The sequence below is a fragment of the Hyla sarda genome, chromosome 2 (genome assembly GCF_029499605.1).
Source record: "Hyla sarda isolate aHylSar1 chromosome 2, aHylSar1.hap1, whole genome shotgun sequence".
NCBI classification, from domain to species: Eukaryota; Metazoa; Chordata; class Amphibia; order Anura; family Hylidae; genus Hyla; species Hyla sarda.
In genome coordinates, this window is record NC_079190.1 from 370,355,477 (window position 1) to 370,377,032 (window position 21,556).

Sequence of the window (21,556 nt, forward strand, 5' to 3'; positions counted from 1 at the left end):
ACCCTGACATCAAACTTAAAACAACGGCTCTGTGGCTCTGGCCGTCTGTTTGGTCTGTGCGCTGGAGGGGGTCTTATGGGGTTAGAGGGGTCTGGGGGGGAGGCAGAGGAGTCTGAAGGAGGAGACAGAGGAGCTTGGGGGGTCAGAGGCATCTGGAGGAGAAAGAGACAGAGGTTTTGGAGGGGATTAGAGGGGTCTGAGTGGGTCAGTGGGGTCTGAAGGAGAAGGGGTCAGAGGGGTCTTGGAGAGGAAAGGACTTAGGGATCTGGAAGAGGACTTAGTGTTCTGGAAGGACAGATGGGTTTGAAGGAAAATTAGGTAGTGTTGAGCGTGAATATTCGAAATGTAAATTTTTACCGCGAATATCGACATGTTGCAATTTCGTGAATATTTAGATATAGTGATATATATTCATAATGATAAATATCATTTTTTTTGGAAAATATGCGAAAATATGCAAATATATGCGAATATGCGAATATCGGCTCTTCCAGTCAGAGGACACTGATCCCTACCTTCTTTTAGGTGAAAGATATAATCGCGCATGTGCACTATGCAAATTTCATGACAAATTTTTGAATGGAAAAAAAAGAACGAACATAGAAAAATATGTGAATTTCGTGAACATAGGACAAATATTCGTCCATATATTTGCAAAATATCACAAATTCGAATATGGCCCCTGACACTCATCACTAAGAGGTTTGGATGGAAAGAGGAGCCTGGAGGAGGTGGTTACTTAGTGGTTTGGGGGGGGGGGGCAGAGGAGTCAGTATTATGACAGTATTATGGGAGGACTAAGGGGTGTAAGGGGACAGAGAGGTCTGGAGGAGGACTTATTGGCTCCGGAGGGGCAGAGGGGTCTGAAAGTGGTCTGAGCAGTTTGGGGGGGGGGGGGGCAGGGGGCAGAGAAGTCTGGAGGAGGACTTAGGGGTTGGGAGGAGAGAGGTCTGGGTGAGGACTTAGGGCTCTGGATGATGACTTAGGCATCTGAAGGGGCAGAGAAGTCTGGATGAAGTCTGGGGTCTAGGGACAGAGGGGATTGGAGGAGGACCTAGGGGTGTGGAGGGACAGAGGGGTCTGGGTGGCAGAAGAGTCTGGAGGATGAAGGGATAGAGGGGTCTGGAAGAGGACTAAGGGGTTTGGGGAGCAGAAGGGTCTGGAGGAGGACAGTACAAGGGTGGAATTCAGCCAAACTGAGAAAAAACTGTGTAAGGCAGTATTATTTTCAGGGGCCCAGCATCTAGCAACGTTATATAGAGGGGCAAAAGTATCTGACATTGTTATATTAGTTATTTTCTTCATACAGAGAATGAGGATCTGCTGCCAAAGTAAGAAACCAATGCTGTCCTGACATCAAACTCAGCAGAGAGATGCAGCTGGGAGAAGACGCAGCTGGGGGAAGATGCAGCTGGGGGAGGAAGTGTTTCCTAACCAGGGTGCCTCCAACTGTTCAAAACTATAACTCCCAGAATACCTGGAAAGCCTCAGGCGGTCTGGGCATGCTGGGAGTTGTAATTTGCAACTTCTGGAGGCACCCTGGTTGGGAAACACTACATACCTGGCCAATTTGGTAGCCAGATTGGTAGGTAGCCAGTATGTAGGTAGCCAAATATGTGAGTAAGTAGTTTGGTAGCCAGGTATGTAGGTAGTAAATATGTAAGTAGCAAGGTAGTTTGATAGCCATGTATGTAGTTGTTCTGGTAGTTTGGTAGCCAGCTAGTCCCCATTTCGTCCCCCTTTGCGCCAGGTTGAAAAAAAAGTTAAAAAACAAACACGGATCCTCTATGGTTATAGTACTGTGGTTCCTTTAATCACACTCCTGTCACTCTTAAGAAGCCTGTACATGCTAAGATCTCACAGTGATAGAATGTGGCAGGATTCCTCTTGAGCATAAAGCGTGGCTGTGCTGTATCCTCCCCCCAGTAAGTGTAGGCAGCACAGCAGTGAGTACATCTGTAAGTGTATGTCAGTGCGGTGCCCCTGTACAATACAGTACAACTTACACTTACAGTATGTGTGGTGGGCCACATGGTGGAAAGTTGAGGGATGGGGATGATGTTATTAACCCCTAAATGTTTGTGACGCCAGGGTGTGGTTTTCTTGGTAACCACCTGAACGGTAGTACCGCTATCCCAAGGTTAGGCAGGGCAATAATAGTCCAAGACCAGGTTAGGGTTAGCGATAGCTTTACTGAGGTAGACAGAGGGAAATAGTCTTTACAGCTAGGCCAGGATCCCAGAGAGGTGGCCAGTATCACAGAAGGACTGTAGTGACTTTGACAGACTTTACGACAGCCACACTGACTATAATAGACTTGACTGTAGGTAGTGAAAGCAGACATAGGCCACACCTCCTCAACAGCAGGAGTAGACCTGGATACTTACATAGTTACATAGTTACATAGTAGTATGGTTGAAAAAAGACATACGTCCATCAAGTCCAACCAGGGGATTGAAGGGAAGGATGTAAGGGGATAAGGGAAAGGGATGTAGTTTTATAATTCTGCATAAGCATTAATGTTATTTTGTTCCAGGAATGTATCTAACCCTGCTTTAAAGCTGTTAATTGTTCCTGCTGTGACCAGTTCCTGAGGTAGACCGTTCCATAAATTCACAGTCCTCACGGTAAAGAAGGCGTGCCGCCCCTTTAGACTAAACCTTTTCTTCTCCAGACGGAGGGAGTGCCCCCTCGTCCTTTGGGGGGGTTTAACCTGGAACAGTTTTTCTCCATATTTTTTGTATGGGCCATTTATATACTTATATACGTTTATCATATCCCCCCTTAAACGTCTCTTCTCAAGACTAAACAATTGTAACTCCTTTAATCGCTCCTCATAGCTAAGATGTTCCATGCCCCATATTAGTTTAGTCGCGCGTCTCTGCACCCTTTCCAACTCCGCAGTGTCCCTTTTATGAACAGGCGACCAAAACTGAACAGCATATTCCAGGTGAGGCCGTACCAATGCTTTATAAAGGGGGAGTATTATGTCCCTGGCCCTCGAGTCCATGCCTCTTTTTATACATGACAATATCCTGCCGGCTTTGGAAGCAGCAGCCTGACATTGCATGCTATTTTGTAGTCTGTGATCTACAAGTACACCCAGATCCTTCTCTACCAGTGACTCTGCCAGTTTAATCCCCCCTAAGACATACGACGCATGCAGGTTATTAGTACCCAGATGCATAACTTTACATTTATCCACATTGAACCTCATTTGCCAAGTGGATGCCCAGACACTTAGTCTATCCAAGTCATCTTGTAACTTATGCACATCCTCTATAGACTGTACTGTGCTACAAAGCTTGGTGTCATCTGCAAAGATAGAAACAGAGCTGTTAATACCATCCTCTATATCATTGATAAATAAATTAAACAGCAGCGGGCCCAGTACTGAACCTTGGGGTACACCACTAATAACCGGGGACCAATCAGAGTACGAATCATTTACCACCACTCTCTGGGTACGATCCATGAGCCAGTGTTCAATCCAGTTACAAACTAAAGTTTCCAAGCCCAAGGACCTTAACTTACCTGTCAGATGTCTGTGAGGGACAGTATCAAATGCTTTGGCAAAATCCAGAAACACTATATCCACAGCCATTCCTCTGTCAAGGCTTCTACTCACCTCTTCATAAAAGCAAATTAGATTGGTTTGACAACTTCTATCCTTAGTAAACCCATGCTGGCTATCACTTATAATACTATTATCCCCTATGTATTCCTGTATGTAATCCCTTATAAGTCCTTCAAACAATTTACCCACAATGCACGTTAGACTTACCGGTCTATAATTGCCTGGCGAAGACCTAGAGCCCTTCTTGAAGATTGGTACCACATTAGCCTTGCGCCAGTCCCTTGGCACAATACCAGACACCAGAGAATCTCTAAATATCATGAACAAGGGTACAGATATTACTGAACTTACCTCTCTAAGAACTCTTGGGTGTAGTCCATCCGGCCCTGGAGATTTGCTAACATTTACTTTACTTAACTTACCTTGTACCATCTCTACATTAAGCCAGTTCAATACATTATATGATGTGTTACCAGCACTGACCTGGCCAATGTCAGCTCCTTCTTCCATAGTATATACAGAACTAAAGAACCCATTCAGTAGCTCCGCCTTCTCTTGATCGCCCGTGACAACCTCCCCATTATCATTATTAAGGGGTCCTACATGCTCTGTCCTTGGTTTTTTTGTATTTATATATCTAAAAAAATATTTAGGATTAGTTTTGCTTTCTTCGGCCACCTGTCTCTCATTTTGAATTTTTGCTGTTTTTATTACATTTTTACAGATTTTATTAAGCTCCTTGTACTGTTTAAATGTTAAAGCTGACCCATCAGATTTGTATTTTTTGAAGGCTATTTTTTTGTTGTTTATTGCTCTTTTAACCTCATTTGTCAGCCATGTAGGATTTAGTTTTAATCGTTTATATTTGTTCCCCTTTGGTATATATTTAGCTGTATAGTTATTTAGAGTTGATTTAAAGATGTCCCATTTACCTTCTGTATCAGTATTTGAGAACACCTCCCCCCAGTCTATGTCCTGTAGTGCAGCCCTCAGCCCAGGGAAATTTGCCTTTTTAAAGTTATATGTTTTTGCTTTCCCCGTCTGTCTTTGTTTTCTACATTTTAAGTCAAAAGTAACTATATTGTGGTCGCTATTACCAAGGTTTTCCCTCACAGTTACATTACCAACCAGCTCTGCGTTGTTGGAAATGATCAGATCCAACAAGGCATCACTTCTTGTTGGGTCCTCCACAAACTGGCCCATAAAATTATCCTGCAATAAATTTAGGAATTGTCGCCCCTTTGTAGTTTTAGCCAACCCCCGGCCCCAATCTATATCTGGATAGTTAAAATCTCCCATTATTACCACTGTACCTGCCCGGGCGGCCCTCTCTATTTGTTTATACAGCCGACCTTCTATCTCTTCAGTGATATTAGGGGGTCTGTAAATTACACCAAATATTATTTTTTCAGTATTTCCCTCCTTTTGTAATTCTACCCACAGTGATTCCACCTCCTCAGAATCATCACACACTATGGCATCGTTCACACTGACTTTCATACCACTTCTTACATACAGACAGACTCCACCACCTTTTCTGTTCATTCTATCCTTGCGAAACAATGTAAACCCCTGCAGATTAACAGCCCAGTCATGCGAGGAGTCCAGCCATGTCTCAGTGACCCCAACTATATCAATATGTTCCTCCAGTATCAAGGCCTCAAGCTCCCCCATTTTATTTGCTAGGCTTCTGGCATTTGTGAACATACACTTTACATTTCCAATAAGTTTTACACATATAGTCTCACTAATGGGATTTTCAGAGTTATTGGGGTTAATGTCATTTTTTGAGTTATAAGGGCTAATTGTACTATTTAAGTTATTGGGGCTAATGGGATTTTTTGAGTTATTGGGTCTAACGTTATTATTTAAGTTATTGGGGCTAATGGGATTTTTTGCGTTATTGCGTCTAACGTTGTTATTTAAGTTATTGGGGCTAATGGTATTTTTTGAGTTAATGGGGCTTATTGTAGTTATTGAGTTATTGGGGCTAATGGAATTTTTTGAATTATTGGGATTACAATTTTTCGGGCTACATTTATTTTTACAGCTGGTTTGTAACGCATGAATCTCCTTATCCACTGTTCTTAACCTCCCCCCACAGGACTCCTCTCCACCCGCCATTATGTCCTGACCCCTCTCTAACCTATCCATCCCACTGTCTGCTTTCTTTGCTTTATTATCCTCCCCCCACTCACCTAGTTTAAATACTCAGCCACCCCTTCCAGGATTCTCTCCCCCAGCACAGCAGACCCCCTTCCATTCAGGTGCAAATTATCCGTAGAATAGAGTTTGTACCCCAATGAAAAGTCAGCCCAGTGCTCTAAAAACCCAAACCCTTCCCCCTCACACCACGACTTAAGCCATGCATTTAACTCCCTAAGCTCCCGCTGTCTTTCCTGCGATGCGCATGGCACAGGAAGTATTCCAGAGAACACAACCTTAGAGGTCCTTCCCTTCAGCTTGGCACCTAGTTCCTTGTAATTATTCTTCAAGGACCTCCACCTACCATGTATTCTGTCGTTGGTTCCCACATGGACCACGACAGCTGGGTCATCCCCAGCCCCCCCTAGTAATTTGTCCACCCTTTCCACCACATGCCGAACCCTGGCACCAGGGAGACAGCAAACCATTCGGTTGAGGTGGTCTTGGCGACAAATTATTCTATCCGTCTTCCTGATTATAGAGTCCCCTACCACAACTAACTGTCTTGGCCTACCTGCGTTACCATCCCCCACACTACTAGTTGAGCTGTTCCCCCGGCTGTTAGGGAGACCAGTATCCACTAGGGTTGCCATCTCTGATACTGAGGCCCTCGCATCATCGCCCAACTTGGCAATTTTACTTGGGAGATCAGAAGCAGAAGTGACCTTCCTTTTCCTTGCCCCCTTTCCAGTCCCTCTAACTACATTAACCCAGCTCCCTACTTGGGCCTCCTGGCTAGTTTCTCCAACCTCCATTTCTACCCCACTAACTGCTTGCTCTGTAAGATTGTCAATCGCCCTCAATGTTGCATTTTGCTCCTCTAGATCTCTAATACGAGCTTCCAGGTGGGCAACATGCTCACATTTGTCACAGCGGTATTCACCCTGAAGCTGCTGCTCCAGAGATGTATACATGTGGCACAATGTGCACTGAAGAAAACCTCCAATCCTGCTGTCCATATCCTTGGTGACAAACAGCTGTTATTAACTATTAAGATAAACTGCTTTTATCAAGGGAGTGTAATACTTACAGTTACAGTGGATCCTGCTTACAACTCCTGCTTTTTAAACTTCTCAAATGTAACACTTAATAATACCACACTTTAGAATACAGACCCAGCTTCAGCTAGACTCAGTCAGAGCCTGACTGAGTCGGTCGGTGCCTGACGGTCAGGCCAAACCTCCTCGTTCCTAGGAGTAGGCCTGGGCACATCTGTTAGGGAGCCGTGGCGTAGATATTTTGCATCCATTGTGGGTGGATCCAGATACTCCTCTTGGACAACTGCTCCCTTGACATAACGAAAAAGGGAGGACTGTGTGATAATATTCAGAGTCTGCTAGAATTTTTAAAGCCTCCTTTACATAGTCGGTACGATCTAAAATAGCAACAGCCCCCTTCTTTCTCCGCAGATTAGATAATTATAGAAGAGTTATTGTTACGCCTAGCGCTCCGGGTCCCCGCTCCTCCCCGGAGCGCTCACGGCGTCTTTTTCCCTGCAGCGCCCCGGTCAGTCCCGCTGACCGGGAGCGCTGCACTGTCATGGCCGTTGGGGATGCGATTCGCACAGCGGGACGCGCCCGCTCGCGAATCGCATCCCAGGTCACTTACCCGTCCCGGTCCCCTGCTGTCATGTGCTGGCGCGCGCGGCTCCGCTCTCTAGGGCGCGCGCGCGCCAGCTCTCTGAGACTTAAAGGGCCAGTGCACCAATGATTGGTGCCTGGCCCAATTAGCTTAATTGGCTTCCACCTGCTCCCTGGCTTTATCTGACCTCCTCCCATTCACTCCCTTGCCGGATCTTGTTGCCTTGTGCCAGTGAAAGCGTTTAGTGTGTCCAAAGCCTGTGTACCTGAACTTCTGCTACCCATCCTGACTACGAACCTTGCCGCCTGCCCCCGACCTTCTGCTACGTCTGACCTTGCCTCTGCCTAGTCCTTCTGTCCCACGCCTTCTCAGCAGTCAGCGAGGTAGAGCCGTTGCTAGTGGATACGACCTGGTTGCTACTGCCGCAGCAAGACCATCCCGCTTTGCGGCGGGCTCTGGTGAATACCAGTAGCCTCTTAGAACCGGTCCACTAGCACGGTCCACGCCAATCCCTCGCTGACACAGAGGATCCACTACCTGGAAGCCGAATCGTGACAGTAGATCCGGCCATGGATCCCGCTGAGGTGCCGCTGCCAAGTCTCGCTGATCTTCCCACGGTGGTCGCTCAGCAATCGCAGCAGATTGCCCAACAAGGACAGCAGCTGTCGCAGTTGACCGCCATGTTACAGCAACTTCTGCCTCTGCTACAGCAGCAACGATCTCCTCCGCCAGCTCCTGCACCTCCTCCGCAGCGAGTGGCCGCTCCTAACCTCCGCTTGTCCCTGCCGGACAAATTTGATGGGGACTCTAAACTCTGCCGTGGATTTTTGTCTCAGTGTTCCCTGCATATGGAGATGTTGTCGGACTTGTTTCCTTCAGAACGGTCTAAGGTGGCGTTCGTAGTAAGCCTTCTTTCAGGAAAGGCCTTGTCTTGGGCCACACCGCTCTGGGACCGCAATGATCCTGCCACAGCCACAGTCCAGGCCTTCTTCGCTGAACTCCGGAGTGTCTTCGAGGAGCCAGCCCGAGCTTCTTCTGCCGAGACTGCCCTGTTGAACCTGGTCCAGGGTAATTCTTCAGTGGGCGAGTACGCCATCCAATTTCGTACTCTTGCCTCCGAGTTATCATGGAATAACGAGGCTCTCTGCGCGACCTTTAAAAAAGGCCTATCCAGTCGCATCAAGGATGTGCTGGCCTCACGAGAGATTCCTGCCAACCTCCAAGAACTCATCCATTTGGCTACCCGCATTGACATGCGTTTTTCTGAGCGACACCAAGAGCACCGCCAGGAAAAAGACTTAGATCTCTGGGCACCTCTCCCACAGTATCCGTTGCAATCTACGCCTGGGCCTCCCGCCGAGGAGGCCATGCAAGTGGATAAGTCTCGCCTGACCCAGGAAGAGAGGAATCGCCGTAGGGAAGAAAATCTCTGTCTGTACTGTGCCAGTACCGAGCATTTCTTGGTGGATTGCCCTATCCGTCCTCCACGCCTGGGAAACGCACGCACGCACCCAGCTCACGTGGGTGTGGCATCTCTTGGTTCTAAGTCTTCTTCTCCACGTCTCACGGTGCCCGTGCGGATTTCTCCTACAGCCAACTCCTCCCTCTCAGCCGTGGCCTGCTTGGACTCTGGTGCCTCCGGGAATTTTATTTTGGAGTCCTTTGTTAATAAATTCAGCATCCCGGTGACCCGTCTCGCCAAACCGCTCTACATTTCCGCGGTCAACGGAGCCAGATTGGACTGCACCGTGCGTTACCGCACAGAACCCCTCCTGATGTCTATCGGACCCCACCACGAAAGGATTGAGTTCTTCATTCTCCCCAGCTGTACCTCTGAGGTCCTCCTCGGTCTGCCATGGCTCCGGCTTCATTCCCCCACCCTTGATTGGACCACCGGGGAGATAAAGAACTGGGACTCTGCCTGCCACAGGAAGTGCCTCTCCCCCCCTCCCAGTCCCATCAGGCAAGCCTCTGTGTCCCCTCATGGCTCCCGTCCTTGTGTCTCCCTGCCCCGTGCCAAACTTCACCCTCTGCCCTCCCTCCCCATTCCAACTCCTGCTGTACTGCCTCCCGTTGAGGAAGCCCCGCATTCTTTCCCGGTGTCCTCATTCCAAGGGAGGCAGTTACCGGACAAAAAAAAGGGGAGACCTAAGGGGGGGGGTACTGTTACGCCTAGCGCTCCGGGTCCCCGCTCCTCCCCGGAGCGCTCACGGCGTCTTTTTCCCTGCAGCGCCCCGGTCAGTCCCGCTGACCGGGAGCGCTGCACTGTCATGGCCGTTGGGGATGCGATTCGCACAGCGGGACGCGCCCGCTCGCGAATCGCATCCCAGGTCACTTACCCGTCCCGGTCCCCTGCTGTCATGTGCTGGCGCGCGCGGCTCCGCTCTCTAGGGCGCGCGCGCGCCAGCTCTCTGAGACTTAAAGGGCCAGTGCACCAATGATTGGTGCCTGGCCCAATTAGCTTAATTGGCTTCCACCTGCTCCCTGGCTTTATCTGACCTCCTCCCATGCACTCCCTTGCCGGATCTTGTTGCCTTGTGCCAGTGAAAGCGTTTAGTGTGTCCAAAGCCTGTGTACCTGAACTTCTGCTACCCATCCTGACTACGAACCTTGCCGCCTGCCCCCGACCTTCTGCTACGTCTGACCTTGCCTCTGCCTAGTCCTTCTGTCCCACGCCTTCTCAGCAGTCAGCGAGGTAGAGCCGTTGCTAGTGGATACGACCTGGTTGCTACTGCCGCAGCAAGACCATCCCGCTTTGCGGCGGGCTCTGGTGAATACCAGTAGCCTCTTAGAACCGGTCCACTAGCACGGTCCACGCCAATCCCTCGCTGACACAGAGGATCCACTACCTGGAAGCCGAATCGTGACAGTTATTACGTAAAGACCTAATTGCTGTCCTCTCTAGGGACGTCAAATTATCTGTTTTATATGATGGAGAAATCTGTTCTCGAATATTATTAAATTCTTTTGACACTAGAGAGTAAAATGTTTCTACATGTGCACCTCTATGATGGAATGGATAAAAAGATGTCACCTTAGTCGGGGTCACATTAACATGTCTTGCTAAATCCAGTGGATTCGATACAGAGTCTCCAACTAGCTCAGACGGAGAGTCTGTATCCCTATTCACCAGAGAAAAATGGCGTTCCAAAGTTAATTTCCGTTTAAATTTATTTAAATCCAGGAAAAGCTGGAAACTATCGGGTAATGCTCTAGGGCAAAAAGACAAACCTTTATTCAATAATTTAGATTCATTAACTGTTAGAGTATAAGATGATAAATTAAAAATTCTCACACTATCAGGGCCATCACAAGGTGGCACAACCTCTAATACTTATTTCTTTTTGGTTCTGTATTTCTTTTTTCCGCCTCTACATCCTCTGTAGCGAGTTTTCTTTTTTGGGAACTCGCCACTAGAGGTGGGAAATACTTGGTTATTCTGTTCGAGATGGGGAGTGTCCCTGTCGCAGTGGTTACACTTGCAGGGCATGGATCTAAAAAATCTTTATAAACCGATTCATTACAATATTGATATAGAGTGTCTCTAGAGGACAAAAGGTCCTCTGCTTGGTTCTCTATTATAAGTGTTGTCATGTACTGTTAAAAGTGAAGTATCAAAACTCAAATCACTATTGGAGGAAATATCCGATAAGTCAGACAATTCTTGGGGTTGCTGATGTAGTTTGTTGGATGTGTAAATGACAGGGGTAGATAGAGATGGACAAGGTCCTTCACGTATGACGTGAATCCCTGCAACCAACTGCGTGGATGATTGTATATAATCCTGAGGTAATGTATGTGATACTTTCTGTTTATTGGGAGGAAGGGATCCAGAATAAATAGAGTCTGAATTAAAAAATTGTGCAGTGATGGTATGATTACGTGACGTTGTATTAGTGGGTGTCTTCTTAGGTAGATGACCCCTAGCATTATTGCCTTTATGATTATGTAGATTACATATGTAGTTCAGCATCTGGAACTCCAGATGCTGAACTCTGGTAGCTGCTTCAGCAAAGACTTGTTCTCAGCAGCAGGTGGTAAAGCTAAGAGAGTGAATTAAAATGGCTGCCCCTTTATATAGTGAGGGGGCTGGACTATAGCCCATTGGTCAAGCTGTGGGTCATAGGTTAAACCTGGTGATCTCTGGAAGTACATGTTGCAACAAATCATATAACAGTATAACATGTGATCAGGCTTACTCACACAGGTCCTTGGAGTACTCCAAAGGTCCTATATACTATCTATACATTAGAATCCTATCTATGGTCTTAAGGTAACATACACCACACTTAACAAATTAGCAATATAACACAAGGAGTCCCTGCAGGGGAGCTCCCAGGTGACTGAGGAACTCAACCTGACGGGGCCTACAGGTAATACAGGACTATGTACCTGTAGTGGGACACCACACATACATCAAATACCTCTAAACCCACCTGACAACCCCCATCAAAAAAATTGAACCACATATCGGAAAGCATATATGACACAGAGTCTTCAAAGTCATTTGTGGCATTAACCCCTTAACGACACAGAACGTAAAAGTACGTCCTGGTGCCCTGGTACTTAACGCACCAAGACATACATTTACATCCTGTACATGACCAAGAGCACCGAAGTGGTGCTTGCGTCATGCACGGCAGACCCGCCGGTAAAGGCGGACATCAGCGAATGCGCTGATGTCTACCATTAACCCCTCAGATGCCGTGATCAATACAGATCATGGCATCTGTGGCAGTACAGTTGGTAAAATGGATGATCAGTTTGCCTGCAGCGCAGGGTATGTGCAGAGCATTGCATCCTAGTATCTGTATATTCCTGTTAGCGGGTGAGATTGGATAAAAAATCATCAGGAGCGGGATTGAAAAAACTGTCCTGCGGAGAGCTCTACTACATAGTTTATAAGGAGAACAGCAGGCTAACTTCAGTAATTTTTCTTTCTCTGTGTGTAACATGTGCAGCATAAAACCATAGAGGAAAGGGTTACAGAGCAGAGTGCAGTGATTGGCTGACAGCTCAGTGACACAGTGAGGGAGGAAGTTTAGTCATGTACAGTGAGGGCAGGAGAGGGACACACCCCCTGCCTGAGAGAAGATGAAAATTCAGTGTGATCTGATATAAGCTGATTTTAAAAGAAATACAGAAGCTAGACACATAAAAGTTATATGTACATGATCAGGATGAGGTGCTGAGAAACATATAACCTTTTTTTTCTGGGATTTGATAGGTATGCTTTAAGGCCAAAATGGGCTGTGTCCTTAAGGGGTTAAGATGTCAACACTCTACACATTGACTATTATAAATTAGAACAGAGATTTTATTACTGTGATAAGTATCTTCTTTGTGTAAGGTTATAGGATGTACATATCACCAGGAAAGATGGTTTAAAACATTATTAACTAAGCTCCTTAACAATCATTGAATAACTTTATTTACAGTAAGGTTGCATAAACAGTGTTTATTCAGCTTTACACAATGTCACCACCTAAATGTTCCAGATGGGCTTTCTGACCATGCTACACTACACATATGATCGTTTTTGAAAGACCTATTATGTAATGTCGATAAAGCAGCAAGATACTTCCCTTCTGAGAGAGCATGACTGGAAGTTATTTTTTCTTTTATGTTCTTGTGTGTTCTTTAAAAACAATATAGGCTGTAAAGAAAATTTTTACTTCCATCTTCATTTGCTAAAACTTCATATCCATACTCTTGAAAACCTCATACTCACATAGAAATCCTCAGCACTACTCCCTTCACTGTGATCAGCACCTTTCTTTAAGTCCTTCTCGCAAGGAAGAAACGTTAATTGCATTATTCCCTTAAAGGGGTACTCCACTTCCCAGCGTTCAGAAAATTTAGTTCCGAATGCTGGGTGCTGGCTTTGGTGGTCGCCACGCCTCTCGTGATATCACTCCCTTCCCCCTCAATGCAAGTCTATGGGAGGGGGCGTGATGTCTGTCATGCCCCCTCTCATAGACTGACCCAGCACCTACATCCTCATATTTACTTCCTGCTGTCCCTTTAAGAACATTACACACAGGTCAATTATCAGGTAAATAAGCATTCCTAGAAATGCTTATTCACGATAATCGGCTTTTATAAAGGGCTACCTATGTTTTCTCTTTGATTGTACTATTTACTGAAACTGACCCTCTGTCCTAGCACCGCCGCGGGTTGTTGAACTCAGACTCCCATAGCTGCCCTTGGTCCATTGGTGGATTCAGATATAAGTCGCTGGTGCCGCTTATCTTTTTGTTCTCTGGAGTAGTCTATGTTGTATCCTTTTACTTTTAGCTGAGCACAGCATTGAGTATCGATTGTATTTAAATGGACATGGAAACAGCTTCAATTACCGGGCAGTCGGTTCCCGACGTAGGGAGACAGCATGCTGACACGTTCTTTTCATCCTGCAATACGCAGGATGAATTGCAGATTCTTAGCACTAAATCACTTGAGCACAAGGTTTATTCACTAGCAGATAAAGAAGCCAGGTCCTTCTGGTCTATTAACTCTCTCCAAGCATATGTGGAGTCAGGAAGAGCACCACGAGGCTTGAGGACATATAAGGTGCCTTCCCTTTTCCAAGACAGCATGGAATTTATTGAGAAATGGAAAAAAGCACATATGGTGCATGCCACAACGCTGGTAGAGATTGTTTTGGAACAGATCAGACTCGAATATGCTAAAATTACAGAGGAGATGTGCAGGTCCAGATTGGAATTACGTTCACGTTTGTCGGAAACACAGGCCACAGCATTTTTTTTAAAATTTAGATAAAAAAAATAGCTTTACTTCAGATTGAAATTAAAGAGCAGAAAAGAGATAAATTTATTCGCGACAAGCGAGATTATGACTCCAATAATGTCTTTTCATGGAACACTTCTAAAAATAAAAAAGGAGGAAGATTTTATAGGAGGAGACCTAGCCAGAAGAAACGTCAGGATTTTTGGACGACTGAGTCCGACACTTGTGCCTCGGATGAGACAAGTAGAGAAACCAGTATCCCTGAGGAGTATGCTCAGAAGCCCCCTTTAGGAGAAGGACGAGGCGGGGTGGGAGAAAAAGAAAGACCCCGTGGCAAATATTATCAGAAGAGGAAAAGGGTGTCCTGGAGGGATTAGAGCTGCTTAATTTAGTGGTTAATTTATCGGAGGTGACTATTTCTGAAAATACTATTTCTGCTCTTTCTAAGGGTTTAAATTTTGGTTTAATGGAGAATTTTGATTTCACTGCATTTGAATTTGATCTATTCAAAGCAATAAGAAAAATTTATTTAGAAAAATGTTTTGCAAAAATTCCTGAAAAAACATCTATTTCTAATGCAGATCATAATTCTCCATGTGTATTAGGTCCATTGGGCTTTTGCCCAATATCAGGGGTGGATCCCGAAGATTTGGAATTTACTAGGATATTAGCTAACTTAGCAGCAGGGGAACCTGATCCACAAGATAGAGGTCAGACTCAGTCATTGCGGTTCACAGGGGGAGTTCCTTCTTCTTTTAATCCTCCTGTTATTCCAGGAAGTCCTATAGACTTGTTTAATAAAGCAGTCAGGAATGATATGAAAGCGTTAATCTATCCACAAGCTACATGTAATATCTCCCAAAAAGAAAAAGAAGGTCTAGTCTGGATTGCAAAACGTGAAGATCTTATAGTATCCAGAGCTGACAAGGGTGGAAGTATTGTAGTTTGGTCTCAGGAGCAATATAACAAGGAAGCAGTCCGCCAATTGCAGGATGTTGTCACTTATGAAAAACTGGTTGCGAACCCTACCATCAAAATAAAAGAAAGATTGAGGTCATTTCTTAGGGGCCATGTAGAATCTGGAGCAATAGATATAAAATTGGCCGAACGGTTGATACCTGAAAATCCCAAGGACCCTAAATGGTATCTACTTCCAAAGGTGCACAAATCTCATACCTCCCCCCCAGGTAGGTCCATTGTGGCTGGAATAGGCTCAATTACTGAGCATCTTTCAAAATATGTAGACTGGGCTTTACGCCCACTACTGACTGAGATGCCAGCCTATTTAAAAGATACAGGGGACGTATTGAGATTTGTGCAGGATTATTGTTGGCAGGGTTCCTACACCTTGGCATGAATTGATGTGGAGGCTCTGTACACCCGCATTCCCCATAATGCGGGTGTGCAGGCCGTCCGCACAGTACTTAATCAGACAGATAAGAATTTGACATATATCAACTTTATCTGTGATGCATTAATGTTTATACTTACCAACAATACCTTTAAATTTGATACACAATGGTATAGACAACGTACGGGGACTGCCATGGGGAGTCCGACCTCATGTTCATATGCTAACCTCTTTCTATCAATTTTTGAGAAACAATATATATACAGTACCACAAACCCATTTATCACACATCTGAAGGCATATATGAGATATATGGATGAAGTGCTAGTGGTCTGGGAGGGGACCCAGTCCGAATTTGAGGATTTTGTGTCTTTCCTCAATGTGGAGAATGAAATGAATATGCATTTTACAAGTGTGTATGGAGGAGACACTCTTGAGTTTCTTGATCTGCGATTGTTGGTAAAAAATGGTCAATTGATCTCTGAGGGCTACAGAAAACCTGTGGCAAAAAATGCAATCCTGCACTATGAAAGTTCACATCCGAAACAAGTCAAAGACGGGATTCCATACAGTCAATTCCTGAGATTAAGGAGGAATAATTCTGAAGATGATTGTTATAAAAAACAAGCTGCTGAATTATCAGAAAGGTTAAGAGCGAGGGGCTATCCTGCTAATATTATTAATCAAGCATATAAAAGAGCAGAATCGAAAAACAGGACTGATCTTATTAAAATTAAGAATAACTCTAAGAAGACCAACTCAGCTAATAAAAGATTTATATTTGCATTCAAGAATAGCCCTTTGAATTCCATGATTAGAACAGCTATATCTAGTAATTGGTATCTTCTGCTTGCAGACCCTGATATACAAGATACAGCGTTAAATAGACCAATTGTAACTTTTAGAAAGAACGTTACAATTCAAGAATTCTTGAAAATAAATCAAAACAAATTAAGAAGGAGAAAGGACAAGAAACCTGGTTAACTACTCCCTTCCCAAAAGGAAATAGAAAATGTGGATCGTGTACCCAATGCAGTATGAATATTAATTCAAATATAGTACTGCTGGGGGGGTCATACAATTAGGACGAAAGAGTTAATTACTTGTCGCAGTAGTTTTGTAGTTTATTTTTTGCTCTGTACATGTGGTAATTTTTATGTTGGAAAAACAGAAAGACAGTTACGGATAAGGATCCGGGAGCATGTATATTCGGTAAAAAAAGGAGGTGGTTCCCCTCGATTTGTAGAACACATGCGATCTGAACATAATGGAAATTGTGCCGATATTCAATTTGGAGGAATAGAGTTGGTTGTATCATGTCGTAATAACACGAATAGGAGGCAGGCTCTGCTGCAAGCTGAGGCCAAGTGGATCTTGCGCTTAGAAGCGCAGGGTCCGCTTGGATTAAATGACAGATTAGACATGTCCCCCTTTTTATAAAAAGTGCTATAAATTAATAGGTAATATTTATTAATGTTTTTGGTTAAGGGCGTTAGTTACACTTACGTTATTTTCCTCCCTTATTTATTCTGCACCATCACGTCACCTGGTCACATGATTCAGTAATCACCTGATAAAAAACCAGCTTGATGACGTTTTCATTGGGCCGGAAGAAGCATTGATTGTAACGCGAAACCGCCGGCTGTTGTCCATTTCTGAGCACTGTCAGCGGCAGCTGCTACTCCCACGCCATTCGAGGAGGTCTGGAATCCGAGGCCGCGATACCCGTACTGTGCGGTGAGTGCAGGATATGTTTTCTCTTTGATTGGGCTTTTATAAAGGGGCCAGTGATTGGATGTTTTGTTATCATCATTTCCAGCTGCACATCACCCCGTGTAAACAGATTACGTGTGTCCAATAATGAGTCATTTAATTGGGTGCAGGAATGATCCAGTGATTGTCCTGGTCACATGGCTGATTAAGCCTTGTAAAGGCTGTGCAAATGAGTGCTGATCAGTGAGAATAGCATTTGTTATCTGGGACCCTAATCCTAAAGTCTTCAGATATGCCAGATTTATCAAACAGTCTGATACACTTTGAGGCTAGGTTCATACTGAGAAATCTCAGATTCTGAGGGCGGCACTGGGAGCGCATGGACATTCCCGTCCCCAAAGACTGCAACGCATTCTGCACAGATCCCACCAAAATAATCAGCAAGATCAATGTTTCAGCATGTTATTTCAGCAGTGGAATCTGCCGCCGAAATTCTGTTCTGTGCCCTGTGCAGTAGGATCCCAGTGACAGCAATGGGATTCTGCTGCACTGAAATTTTCAGGCAGTATTCTGCTTGGAAATTACGTAATGTAAACCCAGCCTGAAAATTTTGGTGCAATATGAAGACTGTCTATCTAAGTTTGCAATGTCTAAGGATCCATTTTGAAAAAATTCCCCCTATTGTTTTATGTATTGACCTGTTATTTAATGTTGATAAGGAAGTGAAGTACTTCCTTTTTTTAAGAACACGACTGTGTTACTTTATATGTTATGTCCGGACGTGTTCTTCAACTCAATAGCCTGTGTCTCCTTCTAATTGGTCTATGGACTATGAATCAACTTTATTGAAGTGGCTTTTTTTCTTCAAGAGATTGCCTTCTCTTTTGTAGTCTTTATAGCAGTATACACTAGCGTTTTGTTTTAGTTATTTAGAGAACGCCTGCCATATGCTACTGTGGTGGAAACTCTTGAAGGTGTGTCCTTCTTTATGGAATTGTTTAGTGTTAAGCCATTTACTGAGTATTTTTATGGTTAAAAGGACATAGAAAAGTTACAACAACAAATAGATATAGAAATTAACAACATAGCTCAAATTTCATTTGCTTAATAAAGCATTCAGCCTTTCATAACTACAAATTAACATTGGTAATTTTTATGTTAAACATTTAGTATTATTAGGCTAACTGCTGTTATGACGTAAATGATCATAGGTTTATATATGATGCAACATTTTTATATGCATTATTAATAACATTGCCTTTTTATAGATACATATTCATTTGTTCTATTAATACATATTCATTTGTTCTACTGTATATTACATTCCAAATTCATTGTTGAAATGTTCCTTTTGTCTAAGTCTTTGAAAAATCACAATAAAAATCCCATTAAACGGGAAAAAGAATTGTTTCCTTGATGGGAGGGAACTTTTTTATATTGCCTTATTTATTGTGAAAACACATTCTGTGTGTTCAAATAGTTTTTACTATTCTCTGTCATGTTCTCCTGACCTGAAAGGACCTTTACCTTGAAATATATTTGCCAGTTCATGTTTAACCATGCAAAATGTTCACATCCTTGCGAGTCAGGGCAGTATATACAACTCGTGCTGCTCTAGAATATACAGAATATACATGCAGATTTTGTTTCAGACTCACTGTGGAACATAAATCAGTCACACTAAATAAGCATGCTTCGACTGCGAATCTGCATGTAAAATTAGCGGCCATTCTGACCCATCCAGTCCACAGCATGGAGGCAGTAGCTACATCAAATGTAATTATCCATTTTTTACACTCACTTAAGTGCTTTGTCCCCTCAGCAATACTGCCTTAGGCACAGGTCCCTAATAGTAAATACTGTATTTATCAGCGTATAACACACATTTTTTAGGCTAAAATTTTTAGCCTAAAGTTTTTCTGCGGGTTATACGCCGATAAGCCGCTGCAGTTCAGTGATTTAAAGCGGGCGCTTTAAATCAATGAACTGCAGCTGCTTTTGCAGGTCCAGAGACCTGCCGTCGCTGCTGGCTTCTCTACCCCGGCCAATCCTGGGGTCCAGAGACTGCCGACGCCGCTGCCCCATTGCCTCCCCCATCCCCAGTTTTATAATTACCTGTTGCCGGGGTCGGGTCCACGCTGCTTCAGGCTCCGGTCATTGCTATGCGTTGCGAGGCGCAATGACGAGTGACGTCTTCAATGCGACATCACTCATCATTGCGTCTCGCAGCGCATAGCAACGACGCAGGAGACCGGCACCGGAGCCTGAAGCAGCGCGGACCCGACCCCGGCAACAGGTAATTATAAAACCGGGGATGGGGGGAGGCAATGGGGAAGCGGTGCCGGCAATGGGGCACCTGCGCCGATAGACAGGGGGAGAGAAGCGGCGGCAGCAGGGCTCTAGACCCCAGGAAAGGCAGGGGGAGAGAAGCGGGCAGCGATGGCCTCTGTCCCCCGGCCTTTCCTAGGGGCTTCTGCGGGGTCAGAAACAGTGTATCGGGGTATACACATGAACACACACGCACCCTCATTTTACCAAGGATATTTGGGTAAAATATCATTTTACCAAGGATATTTGGGGTCAGAAACAGTGTATCGGGGTATACACATGCACACACACGCACCCTCATTTTACCAAGGATATTTACTCAAATATCCTTGGTAAAATGAGGGTGCCTGTTATAGGCCGGTGCGTGGTATACCCCGATAAATACGGTATAGCCCTAATGCTAGTGATGTTCTTTTTCCTAAAATATGATCAGGAGGGTACAGGTTCTTGGCTGCTAGTTGGAAAAGTGGTTTGTAGTGGTATGTTTTCCCCCCCCCAAATTTACCATTTTTTACAAGAGGTAATAGGAGAAAATGCCCTCCAAAATTTGAAACCCCCGTTTCTTCTGAGTATGGAAATACCCCATGTGTGGATGTAAAGTGCTAAATGTGCATTTACAAAGCCCCCATGGTGCCAGAGCAGTAGACCCCCCCACATGTGACCCTATTTTGGAAACTACACCCTTCATGAAATGTAACAAGGGGTGCAGACCAGTGGATTGTGCAAATGAAAATTTTATTTTTAATTTTCATTGACCACTGTTCCAAAAATCTGTCAGACACCAGTGGGGCGTAAATGCTAACTGCACCCTTTGTTACATTCCGTGAGGGGTGTGGTTTCCAAAATGGGGTTACATGTGGGGGGGGGGGGCAGGTCCGGCCTTAGGTGTTCAGGCGCCCTGTGCAAGCTAACCTTGTGGCGCTCTGCCCCCCCTCATTACCCCATAAACATACACAAAGAGGAAAAAAATCTTTGTAACAAATATTTTTTTTTAATATTTAATCAGTCCCCTGCCCCCTTAATCAGTCTCATGTCCCTCTTCACCAGTCCCCTGCCCCCCTTAATCAGATGCAGTATAGTTCCCCCACATTAGGTGCAGAATAGTTCCCCACATTAGGTGCAGTATAGTTCCCCCACATTAGTTGCCATATAGTTCCCCACATTAGGTGCAGTATAGTTCCCCCACATTAGGTGCAGTATAGTTCCCCCACATTAGGTGCCTTATAGTTCCCCACATTAGGTGCAGTATAGTTCTCCCACATTAGGTGCAGTATAGTTCTCCACATTGGGTGCAGTATAGTTCCCCACATTAGGTGCAGTATAGTTCTCCACATTAGGTGCAGTATAGTCCTCCACATTAGGTGCAGTATAGTTCCTCCACATTAGGTGCAGTACAGTTCCCCCACATTAGGTGCAGTATGTTCCCCCACATTAGGTGCAGTATAGTTCCCCACATGAGGTGCAGTATAGTTCTCCACATTAGGTGCAGTATAGCTCTCCACATTAGGTTGGCAGTATAGTTCCCACATTAGGTGCAGTATAGTTCCCCCAGATTAGATGCCATATAGTTCCCCACATTAGGTGCAGTATAGTTCCCCCACATTAGGTGCATTATAGTTCCCCACATTAGGTGCAGTGTAGTTCCCCCACATTAGGTGCAGTATAGTTCCCCACATTAGGTGCAGTATAGTTCCCCCACATTAGATGCAGTATAGTTCCCCACATTAGGTGCAGTATAGCTACCCACATTAAGTGCAGTATAGTTCCCCACATTAGGTGCAGTATAGTTCCCCCACATTAGGTTCAGTATAGCTCCCCACATTAGGCGCAGTATAGCTCCCCACATTAGGTGCAGAATAGTTCCCCACATTAGGTGCAGTATAGTTCCCCCACATTAGGTGCAGTATAGTTCCCCACATTAGGTGTAGTACAGTTCCCCACAATAAGGTGCAGTATAGTTGCCCACATTAGGTGCAGAATAGTACCCCACATTAGGTGCAGTATAGTTCCCCCACATTAGGTGCAGTATAGTTCCCCACATTAGGTGCAGTACA